The sequence below is a fragment of the Protopterus annectens genome, chromosome 9.part0 (assembly GCF_019279795.1).
Source record: "Protopterus annectens isolate FY-2018-M chromosome 9.part0, PAN1.0, whole genome shotgun sequence".
Lineage (NCBI taxonomy): Eukaryota > Metazoa > Chordata > Ceratodontiformes > Protopteridae > Protopterus > Protopterus annectens.
Window position 1 is genome coordinate 411,408,381 of NC_056743.1, and position 16,639 is coordinate 411,425,019.

General features: G+C 41.5%; 1 protein-coding gene across 2 annotated transcripts in view; it reads left to right on the plus strand.

Annotated features, from left to right (window-relative positions):
• Positions 1-16,639, plus strand: part of SLC39A14 (solute carrier family 39 member 14) — a 1,521,355-nt gene that overhangs the window by 1,014,344 nt on the left and 490,372 nt on the right. The window lies entirely within an intron of this gene.

The following is a 16,639-nucleotide window of genomic DNA, read 5'->3' on the forward strand; positions in this document are numbered from 1 at the left end:
AGTAGGGCCGCAGTCACAGGTGTGGCCTTAAGGCGTCACGCCTGGATGTGGCTTTGTAATTTTGCAGACCCCTTCAAGGTGTCCTTCACTAACTCCTCTTTTGATGGTTCGACGTTGTTCGGGCCTCAAGTGAAAGACACCTTGACCAGATGCGAGCAAGATGGCAAGACTCTTTCTGCCATAGGAGTCCATTTCTCCACCCCTTCCAGACCATATCCTAAGGGTCAAAAGGGTGGAAAGATGTGGTTCCGCAAATCACAAGGAGTCACGCCTGATGCAAGAGGTCAGTTTACCCCCAGAGGCAGAGGGGGTAACAACAACAGACGCCGCCCAAGAGGCAGAGGGGGTCCGCAGAATCAGGGTAGCAGAGAGTCTCTCTCTGACAAACCCTTCCAACATCCCTGAGATGTTGCCCGACTGTCCACCTTTGGAGGCAGTAGCAGGAAGATTGTAGCTGTACCCAAAAGCCTGGCTCTGCCTCACTTTAGGCAAATGGGTACAGTCGGTTATATCCGAGGGTTACAAAATTCCCTTTATTCAAACCCCAACTCAACAAAAGGGAACCCTTCCAGACGTTCCACCCAGTCTAAGGGAACAAGCAGTGCTAAAAATATCAAAACTACTAGCAAAAAGAGCCATCCAGCCAGTCCCAGCAGACCAACTAGGATCCGGAGTCTACTCAAAGTTCTTCTTGGTACCAAAAAAACAGGGGACTGGAGACCAATATTAGATCTCAGCAAACTAAACAAGTTTGTAAAAAGGACAAGATTCCGGATGGTCACGCTACAGTCCATTCTACCCTTTCTGGGCAAGGACAATTGGATGTGCTCCGTGGACCTTCAGGATGCGTACTATCACATCAAAATTCACAGGCGCTCCATAAGGTTTCTCCACTTTTGGCTGGGGGCCAGTCACTACCAATTCAGAGCCCTGCCCTTTGGTCTCACTACAGCCCCCAGAGTGTTCACCAAATGTATGGCAGCGGTTACGGCTCACCTGAGTCGTCAAGGATTCCAGGTGTTTCCATATCTAGACGACTGGCTCCTCACCGCCACCACCAGGCATCAACTTCTTCAGGCCAGAGATTACACCATTCACATTTGCAGAGGGCTAGGAATCTCTATAAATTTCGAAAAGTCTGCCTTGTCAATCTATTACCTTTATAGGCACCAACTTGGACACCGTTCAGCTCTCAGTAAAGTTAACAGATCAAAGGGTCTTAGATATCCAAAACCATGTCCATGTTCTGCTTCAGAGCGACAGAATTCAGGCCAGGTATGTCCTGAAAGTATTGGGGCTCATGGCGGCCACCATCACACTTCTTCCTCTTGCCCGCTTTTACATGCGTCTTCTACAGTGGATGCTTTTCACCCAGTGGTCTTTCCAACAACTCCCTATGCACCACAAGATCATGATAACTCCAATTTGCAAAAATCATCTGTCTTGGTGGATGTTGTCCCCTCAAGTCCGTCAAGGCAGACCCTTTATTCCTCCCCTCCCCAGTCACCACGGTCACATCGGACGCCTCCCTGATCGGGTGGGGGGGCATTTTCAGGGCAGGACAGTCCATGGCACATGGCAACCTTTCGAATGCCACCTGCACATAAATGTCCTGGAGATGAGAGCAGTGCTTTTGATGTTGCAAGCCCTCCACGACTCTCTTCCCCTGGGGACTATTGCAATCCGAACGGACAATATGTCCGTAGTGTGGTATATCAACAAGCAGGGCGGAACCAAGTCCTATCCCCTGTGTCGAGAAGCACTCAGACTTTGGCAATGGGCGATCTCTTCTCAGCGGTTTCTGATAGCAATGCATATCCCTGGGAAGTCCAACATCATAGCGGACAGGTTGAGCAGAGCTATCCTCATGCCACATGAGTGGTCTCTCAAACAATCTGTGACGGAAGAGATTTTTCAGATGTGGGGCCTTCCTTGCTGCGATCTTTTTGCTACACCTCAAAACAGCAAATGCCCCTACTTCTTCACCCTCTTCCCCATTCCAGGCCATCCCCCCAGAGATGCTGTAGTCCACGATTGGCCTCGGGAACTTCTTTACGCCTTTCCACCCCTTCCGTTAATATCACAGGTAACTCAGAAAGCAACCGCCTTGAGAGCCAAGATGATTCTCATTGCCCCTTATTGGCCTCAACAGATATGGTTTCCGTTCCTGCATCATTATCTCTTGGAGCAGCCTTGGCATCTGGATCCAGTGCCAGATCTTTTGGCCCATCAGTCGGGGCAGCTGCACCAATCCCTCCATTCTCTCAACTTCACTGCTTGGTTGCTCCACTTCCGTCCCTAGCCAGGCTTCCTATAATTTCAAACCCCGTCCGGGATATTAAAATAGCTTCCCTTAAATCTTCCACCAGAAGGATCTACACTAGTAAATGGCAACGTTTTCCCTTCTGGGCAAAGACTAGAAATATAGATCTGTTCACTGCTCCAATTCACTCGGTCTTGGATTTCCTAGCTGAAATTTTTCTTTCAGGATCTTCATCCTCCACAGTAAAAGTTCAGTTGGCAGCCATTTCAAATTTTCACATAGGTCTGTCGGACTGCAGCATCATGTCCCATAAACTTTGCAAAGCATTCCTTAGAGGTGTCTTTTTACTCAAACCCCCAATCAAAGATCCTCCACTACAGTGGGATCTAAACTTAGTTTTAACATCCTTGATTCTACCCCCCTTTGAACCTGCGGCTTCCTGTTCATTGAAATGACTTTCCTGGAAAACACTCTTCCTGGTTGCTGTTACATCTGCTAGGAGAGTATCTGAACTTCATGCCCACTGCATTCGTCCTCCTTACTTAGTCTTCCACAAAGACAGAGTTTCTCTAAGAACGAACCCCTCTTTCATACCCAAGGTGGCTTTGCAGACAAATTTAAATCAATCAATTGACCTCCCAGTTTTCTTCCCTAATTATTTGAACAGGGCGGAGCAAAAACTGCATTGTCTGGATGTTCATTGTCAGCTCCGATATTATTTGGACAGAACTAAACAAATCAGGAAATCTGATCAACTCTTTTTATCTTATGCAGAAAATAGGAAAGGCCTTCCAGTATCCAAGGTAACCCTGTCTAGATGGCTCTCTTCTCTGATCACATATACTTACCAACTCAGAGGTAAAGAATTGCCTTCTAGGCCAAGAGCCCATTCAACCAGGGCGCTAGCCACATCAACAGCCTTTCAAGCTAGACTACCAATAGACACTATTTGTGCAGCAGCCACATGGGCTTCTCCTCATACCTTTGTTTCGCATTACAAATTGGACATGGCCTCCAGAAACAGGACAAATTTTGGTTCCACCGTTCTCAAGAGTCTGTTCCAATGAGCCACCCAGGATGAAGGTACTAGGGACGCGGCCCCATCCAGCAAGAATGAAGGCGAGATTGACAACTTAACATTGAGAAGTTATGTACCTACCATAACGTTCCATGTTAGTTGTCTTCTCTCGCCTTCTTTCTTGCATCCCGCCCACCATCCCCCTAGCCTGGACAGACCGAGAAGATTTCCCCTTCTTTGAAGGGTCCTGATCTTGCACTTTCAGCCAAATAGCTTGTCCTAGGGTAACTACAGCTTAGATAGCGATCCTTTCGGGGTTATCCTTTTTCCTTCTCCTCTCCAGTTGGAGGGCTATATTTCCTAATGTTGTTTCAGCTACCAAACGAGATCTGGGTAGTTATCGCCTAGCATCATGGGATATAGGGTTGCCTCGAGCCGGTAAAATTAGCTCTCGAGCTTTAGTAAGTGGCTGAGTTGGAGCCGAGGTTCGGCTCCGAACCCATCCAGCAAGAAGGAAGGCGAGAGAAGACAACTAACATGGAACGTTATGGTAGGTACATAACTTCTCATTCACATGTGCTCTATGAAATATTGATACACCAACCTTTTTACTTGTACAGATTCAGTGTTTAGCTTGCAGTATGTGTTCACTTCATCTTCCGAACCACAAGAATAAAAACTCACATTACTATTATCTAACACACTGCTATTATTACTATTTGATGACAAATTAATGCTTTCTTTAAAATAATTCATCAAGTGTAATTTACGACTAAACCATTAAACATCACATTTCAATTAGTGTAACCTTGGGAATACTGTTGGGACAAATTTTAGACCCATATTTAAGACGCTCATCTCACTATCCGTTAGTGAGTGCCCTGACAAAATAACTACATAACCGCATTCTACCAAAGCAGTATTTTTAATTCCATTTACCTCGTTTAACAGTCCTTTGAAAATTATAGTCCTTGTAATGTTCACCTCCATTCCATCCTCTTTTTCTATTTCCCTGGTTCTCATGAAATGTTTTCATATACTGTCCATTTCCTGACCTTGGCAAAGCTGGATAGTCCTCCTGGTCTGTTTCTCCTTCTGTCATGGATGCTCCACTTTCACCTGAGGTGTAGGCCCACACAATTCTATTCATTGCCTTACCACCTTCATCAAACTGCACCGTCTGTCATCTCACCTTGGGATTGGTTAACACTTGGAAAGCACGTTTAAACTCATAGTCTCTCAGATCTCTAAATAATTTTTTTTTCTTCCTTTCTATAATGTCTTTTTCATATCCAAGCAATTGTTCATTGATTTTAGCAAGAAACTGTTGTAATTCATCACCTCCAGTCTTATTATCAATATCTTTACATACTTCCTTAATTTCATCTCTTAATTTTTGTTTTTTTAGAGAGTCCCCCTCAACCAATATCTGCACCCATTCCAAGCTGCACTTATGTGCAACCGTGGCCCATCTCTCATAGAATATTTTATCTTCCCCTGAGGACAAGTCAAATGGGGTAGAGGGATTTTTTTGTTAACCCCTTAGGTGTAACTTCCAATTCCACATACCTTTGGAGGCTTTGAATATTTAGAAATACTGCAGTTTCTTTAAAAAAAACGGCTTTTCAGCCCGCTCGAACATCTCCTGTATCTCCGGTGCCATTGACCTCTCACTTTTGCGACCAGTACGGGAGAAAGGATTTTGTTTAGTTCTCCTTTCTACTTCCCACTTACTAAATATAAATGTAGTGGGTTCTGACATGTTTATGCTTTCTTCTCTCCCCCGGACGGCAGTTGCAGGGATCCCTGCTCCACCATTCACCGATGTAAGAAAATTGTCAATGGATTTTTCCATGGAGGCTGCTCTGAAGACCCTCGGCAAAGCCGTATATGAATCACTGGTCATATACCTCTATAGACCGCAACATAAACAGCTCACAGTTGAACGAATACCACACAGAACCATCCAGTGAAATAAATAGTTACTTTTTTATTTAAAATACACGTTAAATCTCTCTCTAGCACCTCGGCTGTAAACAGCCTTTAACAGAGTACAATCACATAAGTTAAAACAGCTTTTTATGTAAATAATTTTATGTTGGGGAAAGTAAAAGGCAGTTTTCATGCAGACTCAAAGAACACATAAGAGATATAAGAAAAAGTAAATCAACTAGTCCAGTGGCAGTTCATTTTAAAGAATTTCATAGCAGTAACCCGGAGGGGTTACAAGCAACTATTTTGGAAAAAGTAGAAACTAATGAATTAATGGTGGAGCAACATATGAAAAATGTATTAAGAAAGAAAGAAAGAAATGTTAATTGTAATGTTTGATACTATGTGCCCTAGAGGCTTAAATCAAGAATGCACTTGGAAGTGTTTGGTATAATGGAATTTCAGTAATTGTTAATTGATTAATAAGTTTTATTAATGAAGTAATCCATTTAATGCAAAAAGTATAAAAAGCTGTGTTTTAACTTATGTGATTGTACTCTGTTAAAGGCTGTTTACAGCCAAGGCGCTAGAGAGAGATTTAACGTGTATTTTTAATAAAAAATGAGCTATTTTTTTCACTGGTCAGTTCTGTGTGGTATTCGTTCAACTGTGAGCTGTTTACGTTGTGGTCTATAGATTTATAATGTAGCTTATGTACTTACTCTCTGCAGGGTTTTCCTCCCTTGAGTCTGCAAGGTAGATGTTCCTGGTCCAGTATGATTAACACAATGTACGTAAATACTGAGCCTAAGGAGGTCATTACTGTAACTGTTTGTACAGTAGAGTGCTCTGAAAGCTGGGGGAAGACATTTTGCTGAACTAAATGTTTGAGAGTGACATGCCCACCTTGCTGGCATCAGTATGATTCTGCAGAATGTGTTAGGTAGCACTTTAAAGATGACACTCATTTGTTACTTATGCTGTGGTAGTGCTGGGGCATTATCTGTTTGTAGTGCAGATTTGCCTTTACTAATGGCTGATCTGCTTCAGATGTCAGAAGATGTGAACATTTCCAGCAGTATTTATTTATTTATTTTTATTTTACATTTGTTGACCGGGATAGTCCGACTGGATTCATGTCCATTTTCAGCGGAAGCCTGGGAAGAAAAGCTCCAAGATAAGCAGTTAAGATTACAGATACAATATATACAGTGGTTACATACTTAACAATTTATACAAATTCCAAGGTTGGAGATAATCCCGGGTGTAAATCCAGATTAAGTGACACAACTAAGCTAAATTATAGTTAACTCATAGTAGAGGAGAGTTAGCCAGTTTAGTGTCAAATATTATTTGAGTCTTATCTTAAATTGACTCGGGGTGGTAAGTAAAGTAATATCTGCTGCGAGCGAGTTCCAGGATCTACCTGCAGAGTTGGCAAAGAGAGAGTCACCGGCTAAGTTATTAATTTTGATAGTCTGAACTAGCAGTCTGTTAGAAGATCGAAGAGGTCTGGGATTGTTATAGGGGGTGATGATGTTTTTTAGTGCATGAGTATTGTCTGGATTGTAAAGGATTTTACATGCAATAATCAGTTAGTTATACTGGATCAAGCTGGGCAGTTCTAACCACCAAAGCTGGTTTAGATTGATACAGTGGTGTGTCCTATAAGGCAGACCAGTGGCAAATCTGGCAATGTGGTTGTAGTAGATAGAGAGTTTGTTGAGGACAGACTTGTTTAAATTAGAGAGTAAAGGGGATGCGTACAGAAGAGTTGAAAGTAGGTGAGAGCGAGCTATGGCAATTCTAGCATGTGGGGTTAAGAAGGCTTTTATCCTGTAAAGTGACCGTAGTTTTTTATTGATGGGTTGATTAACATGCAGGTCAAATTTAAGATAGTTATCTATGATAACACCTAGTAGTTTTGTAGAGGTGTCTGGGGAAATTATAGTGCCATTATTGGATTTATGGTAAAGGTAAATGCAGTACACCTAAGAGTTGGTGAGAAAAGTAACAGTGTTTTTTTTTTTTTTTTGGATTTATGATCAGACGATGACCAGAAAGCCAGTTTTCTATTATGATGAAGGTGTTCTGGGTAGCTGACCATAGTTCTGTTTGAGATGTGGCGAGCAGATATGGGTGGAGTCGTCAGCGTATTGGATACAGCTGACTTTTGGGATAACAGTATAAAGGTCATTGATGAAAATGGAGAACAGAAGGGGCCCTAGTATAGAGTTAGGTAGGAGGTTAGATAGTTTGTTTTGCCAAAGGACAGCCTGCTGTCTGCCACTCAGGTAAGATAGGAACCATTGAAGGGCTATTTAGTATGTAGACATAATGTTTTCAGGATGTGGATTAGAAGTTGGTGATCAACCATATCAAATGCCTTGGAGAGATCGGAGAAGAGGGCAGAGAATATGTTGTTATTGTTGCGATTATGGCTTATGGTATTGGAGAAGGCTAGGAGGGATGTGAAGTAGTGCTGTGGTGAGGTTGGAAGCCGTGCTGGGAGTCTGCCATAAGGTTATTCTGAATTAGGTGGTGCAGCAGTTGTCTATGAATACATTTTCCATAATCTTTGCAAGTGGAGATAATATAGTTGTTGGTCTATAATTAGATAGGGTCTATATTAGAAGAGTGAATGTTTAAGTGATCGAACACCTAAACATCGATCTTCTAATAGTGAAAGCAAAAAATGGCGAACGGCCGATTTAACGCAGGGAAAGATTTTCCTTAGCCGTTTGCCGGAGTTTGCTATTTCCCTACTGTTGAGCGATCTCGGAGTTGGGATATTTAGTTAGGGAGTGTGTGGGGGGATAGCCCCCACGTCGGGGGGGGTGGGGGCAGAGCTCCCGACTTAATTTAGATGTAAAGTAATGTTTTTTGTGTTATGGCCGAGGGACATGTTTCGCAGGGACGTTCGACGTGCGTTTCAATATTAGAAGATCGATGTTTAGGTGTTCGATCACCTAAAAATTCGGTCTTCTAATATAGACCCATTAGATAGTTCAGTAGCGCTACCTCCTTTGTGAAGTGGGATTACATAGGATATTTTCCAGATGTGGGGATTTTGGCTTCTACTATGGTTCAGTTGATTAGTATAGAGATGGGGTTAGCAATGGCATCAGCTGCTTTTTGTAGATACTTGGCAGGAAGTAGATCAGCAGAGAGAGTAGTTGGTTTTAATTTTTTGATCAAGGTACGGATAAGTGAAGTGGCAACTGGTTGGAATCTGAATGAGAGTTGGTTACTAGGGGTGGTGTCCTCAGGGCTAGGAGAGCTTGGAGGTAGTTGGCTAGCTAGGGAGTGGATTGTCTCTGTAAAGAATCAGTTAAAACTGTCTGAGACTTCCCCAGGTGGTTTATCAATGGTGGATACAGGGGTTGGGGTAGAAGTTTGTCCAGGATGTAATAGTTTATTTAAAACTGCCCAAAACTTCTGAGGGTTGTTTTGATTTATTTTCTGTAGATTATAGTAGTATATTTTTTGTCTTGTAAAATGGACTTTTTAGTCTCATTCCTTGATTGCCTATATTTAATGTGATCTTGGGGGTCTTTTGTAGTACGCCATAATGCCTGTGCTTTGTTTCCAAGGGTGATTTTTAGTTTGGACTCTTTGGAAAGCCATGGCGCAGTTTTTGCCTTTATTCTTACTGAGCGAACAGGTGCATGAGAGTCAAGGATCTCAAGGAATTTGTTGTTGGAGTATACAACTGCTTCCTCTAAGGGGAGGGGTTTTAGAATTGACCATTTACATACAACTGCTTTCTCTAAGGGGAGGAGTTTTAGAATTGATCATTTACATACAACTGCTTCCTCTAAGGGGAGGTGTTTTAGAACTGACCATTTACATGAGTTTAGTTCCTGTTGGAAATTGGCAAGGTTAAAGTACTTTTTGTTTCTTACCATTCTGAGTATGGGTTGGTGGGGGTTGATGGCTTTATGCTTAATTATGTAGGTAAGAAGTACAAGATTTCTTAAGGTTTCCAAGAGCCATAAGGTAGTTGGGAGGGTGGCTTAATGGCTAAGGTGTTTGCCTTACAAACCCAAGGTGCAGGGTTTGAGTCTCACAAGGGATAATTGGCTAGTTTTAAAATGGCTCGCAAGGGCAGTTAGCTTAGTAATAAACTATGAACCTATAAATAGGGAGTCAAAGCTCTTTGTTTTAATAGCTGTAGTTTAATATAAATTTTAGGGTTTTAAGGTTAGAAACACTGTCATTATTAACTTTGGGATTGGCTTAAGGTAATAAACAGGGAAGGGGGATGAGGGAAACAAGAGTGTGGGTTGGCAGTTCTTTTGTACTGCTGCTAATGAGCCAAGATCCAAGCAAAGGCAAGTTTGTGTTTAAGAAAAAGAAGCAAAATTAACTGCTGTGAAGCTGTAAGTCATTTTCTTAACCATTTATCAGATGGAAAAACAGCATAACCTTATATCTGTAGGCTACTGTGCTCTCAATTAAATTAATAAACACACAGTATTTGATCAGTTATGGATACTATTTGCTAACAGAAGGGAATAAAAGAGACATGGAAGAAGAAGAGTGTGTGTGGCGGGGGAGGGGGCTGTTTACAAGCCAAAGCAGAGTGCTCTCCAGGGGAAAATGAATATTGGCTCAAACAGGTAGACACATACTCAAAGTTAACTTAACTGTTTGCAGACAGTTCAGACCCGGACTGCGCTTTTCTTATAAGAATGATAAAGGTGGTACCGCAGTTGAATACTTAAGAGTGGTGTTAGGGTTAGAAAAGAAGAGTACAGAGAGGAGTAAGTACTTTGAGATGGTAAAGATATATTATAAAGATTATAAAAAACAAACTGAGCAAATAGCTACTGTATGCAGCAAAATATGTCTTGAACCAACTACTAGTATATGCAGATACTGAGCCAATTGGATAACACATTAGTGAGAAGGGACCTCAGCTGACAGGTATGTAGTCACAGATAAAAATATAGCGAGCAGCACTCTGTCCTGGGTCTGTAATGTGAGCCCATGCACCACTTACACCACAACTATATAGATATAATTAGACACCAGTATGAGCAATCTATGCACAACATATATACAGGAATACTATTAGTTAACAAGGTGCAACAATGCAAATGGCACATACTAATATACTAAACAACTTGGTGAAGACAAACACATGCTAGCATGCCATAGTAAGCTCCAGTAATACAGCATAAATCATATTAGATCTCTGAAACGCAATTCAACATAAATAAGCAGAATGTCATAGTTTTAATGTTGGCTTTTAGATGTTCTACATATTTTTGGTGAGATAATGCAAGACACAACCATAGTTTTGACTATTTAAAAGTAGACTTATTTTCAAGAGCCTTGTGCCTTTCATTCACAATATTCCCATTAGAAGAACCTGTAACTTGCATCCTTTCTGTTTCAAACAACATTACGCCTGTTTCCTTAGGATTCAGAAATAATTTTTCCTCTTGCTATATCCTCCTCTGTACAGCCCTTTCCCTTCCTGTTGTTGTCTATTTAACCTGGTGTCTGTACACTGCTCTTCCTACTCCATTCTAGCTCCCTCCTTGCATGGTATTTTGATCCTCTTTCCCAGGTGAAAACTAATGCCAAGTGTTCATTTTTGATCATTAGCTTGTTCCCTACCTTCCTTACTCAGACAGACAAAACCTCTCCATCCCTTCTTCATTCTTCAGTAGCCATTAAAAAGGAATATGCTGTGTTTTAATATTGACAGATTTTCTTCAGTTCACTTTTCTGAACTCACTGCCCCTGCATCTTGACTGTTGTGGTAAAAAACTGAAAACCACAAGACTAAATGTTTTTCCACTGGGAGTTGCACTTCACAGTGGCTTCTATCCAGGGGCTTCTGCATGGTATCTTAATGCTGAGCAACACTACTTTCCAGAGTTACACCTCATAATTGCTACTTCAGAAAGTTAAACTTCAGCTGTGCTAACTCCCAAAGTTACACCTCTGCACTGCTACTTCCCAAAGTTACACCTCAGCAGTGCTACTTCCCAAAGTTATACTTCAGCAGCACTATTTCCCAAAGTTACACCTCACAGCAGTGCTGCTTCCCAAAGTTACACTTCACAGCAATACTACTTCCCAAAGTTATACCTCAGCAATGCTATTTCCCAAAGTTACACCTCACAGCAATGTTACTTCCCAGTTACACCTCACAGCAATGCTACTTCCCAAAGTTACACCACAGCAGCGCTACTTCCCAAAGTAACACCTCAACAATGCTACTACCTAAAGTTATACGTCAACAACGCTGTTTCCCAAAGTTACACCTCAGCAATGCTACTTCCCAAAGTTGCACCTCACAGCAATGCTACTTCCCAAAGTTATACCTTACAGCAATGTTACTTCCCAAAGTTATACCTCAGCAACGCTACTTCCCAAAGTTACACCTCACAGCAAAGCTACTTCCCAAAGTTATACCTCAGCAGCGCTATTTCCCAAAGTAACACGTCAACAATGCTACTACCTAAAGTTATACATCAACAACGCTATTTCCCAAAGTTACACCTCAGCAATGCTACTTCCCAAAGTTGCACCTCACAGCAATACTACTTCCCAAGGTTATACCTCAGCAATGCTACTTTCCAAAGATACACCTCACAGCAATGCTACTTTCCAAAGATACACCTCACAGCAATGCTACTTCCCAAGGTTACACCTCACAGCAATGCTACTTCCCAAAGTTATACCTCAGCAGCGCTATTTCCCAAAGTAGCACCTCAACAACACTACTACCTAAAGTTGTACTTCAACAACGCTATTTCCCAAAGTTACACCTCAGCGATGCTACTTCTTAGAGTTAGACCTCAGCAGTGCTACTTCCCAAAGTTAAACCTTAGCTGCGCTAAGTCCCAGAGTTACACCTCAGCAATACTACTTCCCAGAGTTACACCTCAGCAGCACTACTTCACAAAGTTAAACCTCATCTGAGCTAACTCCCAAAGTTACACCTCAGCAATGCTACTTCCCAAAGTTACACCTCAGCAATGCTACTTCCCAGAGTTACACCTCAGCAGAGCTACTTCCCAAAGTTAAACCTCAGTTGAGCCGACTCCCAGAGTTACACCTCAGCAATGCTACTTCCCAAAGTTACACCTCACAGCAATGCTACTTCCCAAAGTTATACCTCACAGCAATGTTACTTCCCAGAGTTAGAGTTATACCTCAGCAATGCTACTTCCCAAAGTTGCACCTCATAGCAATGCTACTTCCCAAAGTTATACCTCAGCAATGCTACTTCCCAGAGTTGCATCTCATAGCAATGCTACTTCCCAAAGTTATATCTCAGCAATGCTACTTCCCAAAGTTACACCTCACAGTAATGCTACTTCCCAAAGTTACACCTCAGCAATGCTACTTCCCAAAGTTACACCTCACAGCAATGCTACTTCCTAAAGTTACACCTCACAGCAATGCTACTTCCCAAAGTTATACTTCAGCAGCGCTATTTCCCATAGTAACACCTCAACAACACTACTATCTAAAGTTGTACCTCAACAGTGCTATTTCCCAAAGTTACACCTCAGCAATGCTACTTCCCAGAGTTAGACCTCAGCAGTGCTACTTCCCAAAGTTAAACCTCAGCTGCGCTAAGTCCCAGAGTTACACCTCAGCAATGCTACTTCCCAGAGTTACACCTCAACAGCTCTACTTCCCAAAGTTAAACCTCAGCTGAGCTAACTCCCAAAGTTACACCTCAGCAATGCTACTTCCCAAAGTTACACCTCAGCAATGCTACTTCCCTGCACCTCAGCAGCGCTGCTTCCCAAAGTTAAACCTCAGCAATGTTACTTCCCTACACCTCAGCTGTGCTAACTCCCTAAGTTACACCTCAGCAATGCTACTTCCCAAAGTTACAACTCACAGCAATGCTACTTCCCAGAGTTATACCTCAGCAGCGCTGCTTCCCAAAGTTAAACCTCAGCAACGTTACTTCCCTACACCTCAGCAGCGCTGCTTCCCAAAGTTACACCTCAGCAATGCTACTTTCCAGAGTTACACCTCAGCAGCGCTGCTTCCCAAAGTTAAACCTCAGCAATGTTACTTCCCTACACCTCAGCAGCGCTGCTTCCCAAGGTTACACCTCAGATGCGCTAACTCCCAAAGTTACACCTCAGCAATGCTACTTCCCAAAGTTACACCTCACAGCAATGCTACTTCCCAGAGTTACACCTCAGTAGCGCTACTTCCCAAAGTTAAACCTCAGCTGCGCTAACTCCCAAAGTTACACCTCAGCAATACTACTACTCAAAATTACACTTCAGCAACACTACTTCTCAAAGTTACATCTCAATATCCCCACTTCTTAAAGCTGTATAGATTATATTTTGCCATGGATATGATCAACAGGCCAGCTTTTCAGAATTTAAGGGAACCTTCCATGCCTGGAGTTCAAGCAGAGGTCCATATAAAAGGTAGTAAGAACTACATACACTTTTCTGCTTTCTCAGCGCTGCAGTACTTCACCACTGCATGCTTCATGGTGCTGTTGACTTGCTAGCTATCCCTTCAAGGCAGGACAGATAAGTCTCCTTTTGTGGAAAACATTCAACTACATAATTTTCTGTGATTTATTTCAGTGAAACATTTAATTTTATGCTATGAATAGCTGTTCATTCATATTTATGAAGAGATATTTTTTACATATTTAGTGCTTGTATGAAATTTTTGTTGATATAATCATATAATCTACATTTTTGTGTAGAACATATGTGTTTGGGACATGATCTGGTGTTTTTTATGACTGTCAGGGAAAGCTTTACTTCAGAATTTTAATTTTCCTGTTAGAAGGTTCACCAACTCTCTTAGGCTCCTCTATCCGTTTATGAGGTCTCCTTCCCAGCTTGAACATGGAGCATCTGTCTGTCTCCACGGTCTTGCATTATCCTGTTCTCTTATCTGTAGACAAAGAAGATTTGCTGGGATTTACTAAGGCTTTACTCTCTGTTTTTAAGATGTTGAATCCTTGTTCCTCACTGTCTTGTAATGGAAAGAGGAAAAACTTCCCTCACAGTCTGATAACAAACTACAGTCAGATGAGCAATGAATGGAGGATGAGTGTGATTCTTTAGTTAATACTGCTCATCCTGAACTTTCTGATTCTAAGGAAAGTGTTTTTCTCATATTGCCCTCCAGAGACATTTACTTTTTCCTGAAACTATTAATAACATGCGAGTTTTATTTTAGTGGGAACAAAATGAAATCCCAATGTCCCAGCAAACGTGTTATGATTTGTTATAATGGAGTTCCCTGAACCTGCAGCTGTTCCTGTTGTGTTGTCTGCCCTAGAGAATGTTTTCGTTAACACCTGCAGTTTATCTGACAGTCTTCCCCCATGTCCCTAGGAAATCTAACAAGTTATACAAAGTACCTCACAGAAACAGATTCTTTTTTTTTGTAACCCCAAATCAGATCTTTCAGTGATTTCGTTTTCTAAATAATCTTCTGCTAAACATATTGTGAATTCTAATCCCATTCTTTCTAAGGTTGGTAAAGCTTTTGCCAGATTTGTGGAAAAGTTTATTCTTCTGTTACTTTCACTTTCTGACTCTTGAACTGCCAGCCTCACATGTTACTATTTTTACTGGCTTATTTTGAGAACATGAGAGACTAAACTGTTAACCTTCCTTCTGCTGAAGTTAAAATAGCTTTTAAATCATTTGATTGTGTCTGCTTCTCCGGGAACCAAACACTCACTCTTCTGACTCTGCTGATGCTGTTTCTAGAGCTGGTGCTGCTACTGGTTCAGTTATGAGAAGATTTGTGCTCTTCATACCTTCCAGAAGATGTTAATGTTGAGATCTAGAATTCTCCACTGGGCAAAGATATGTTATTTGGACCCTCTGCAGCTAAGGTCCTTAAAAGTTTTGTGAGAGAGGAAAATTGATTCAAGGGGTCGCACAGATTTTTCTATCCCAGCTTTTCAAAGTTCAGTAACAACTTTTTTCTACACAGGTTCCTATTTTAGGAAACGGACGAAAATGTCCCAAATTTCTGACAAGCAAAATTTCAAGAAGCAGTGGCAAGGAGGCTCAAACAAAGAGAGGGAGCTCCCACAACCAAGTTCAGGCCAAAAAGGCAGAATAAGTGTATGCCTTTTGCACTCCCTTACCCTTCCTACTCTTCAAATCATTCAATGTTCTCCCTCAGTCACTGCATCCATCTTCAACATTGGCATCAGATTGTCTCAGACAAGTTGGTTCTGAGTCTTATCCAGCAGTGGTACAGATGGCAGTGGGAATTCTCCCTCCTTTTTAGGGAATTCCACCTCATCCTTTAAACCAGATGCCCCTGTCTCCTCCTATTTTACAACAAATGGTGGCTCACTGAGTGCTAAAACATGTTCCTTCAGCCCAGATGGGCAAAGATTTTATTCAAGTGTTTTTCTGGTACCTAAGAAAGAGGGAAATTTAAGACTAGTCCTAGACTCTTCCTTTCTCATTCTTTTTGTGAAAGTTCAAAACATCAAGCTGTTTATCCTTCACACCCCGTTATCTCTCATCCCCTCTGGCAATTTTATGGTATCATTTTCCGAAAAGTTGCTTATTGCATTCCAACTTGCAAGGAATTCAGAAATTTTAAGATTTTGTGTGTCTGGCTCATATTTATCAAATGTTCATAAATGAATCACTGTTGTAGAATTCTAAGCTTTATGGGTTTACCCCTCCAACATCGGCAAACTTCTTAAAGATTTGGGTGCCTTTCCTTCACTCCACCTATGAAGAGCCCTCAGGGCACCCCATATAAAAGGCAAGTAGTGTGTTTAAAGCTTCAGAGCTTTTTTGCTGATGAAGAGGTCAGTTTTTAAGTGGCCCCTGCCATTTCTGTCATTTTGCTGTGATCTTCAAAATGAACAGATAGGTCCACTTTGGGGACGTCTTCCCTTTAGAAAGTTCAATATTTTTTGGAAAAACTTGTATTTTTATAAGAATTCTTCGTTGATGCTAGGGAAACAAAATTATAGTGAATGACCATTTATCTGTATAGAGGTGTACTGTTAATGCTTCTGTTAACAGTTAAACTTTTGTGAAGAAAAAATGTTTTATGACTAAAAACCTTGTTTATTGTATGTGTAGTTTGTTGGGAAAAGGACATTGTGCTAGTGTGGTACTTGTAATGTTATACTTATCTAAGTGTGGTAATTGCAGTGTTATATTTACGTAAATGTGGGACTTGTGGTATACTTACCTAAGTGTAGTATTTGTAGTGGTAAGATCCATTAGTTCTCCAGTCTTTGTCCTTACTGGCTTTCCTTACATACCCTGCACACATTCTGATTGTTATTCTCAGCTTCCTAATGGAGCATCAGTCTGTGTGACATTTTCCCCAGCTCTCAAAAAGAAGAAACTTTCAAAGGAGTTTTCTACGACTTTTCTGGTTCCTTCTTTGCTTCAGTCTCTGATAGGTTACTTTGC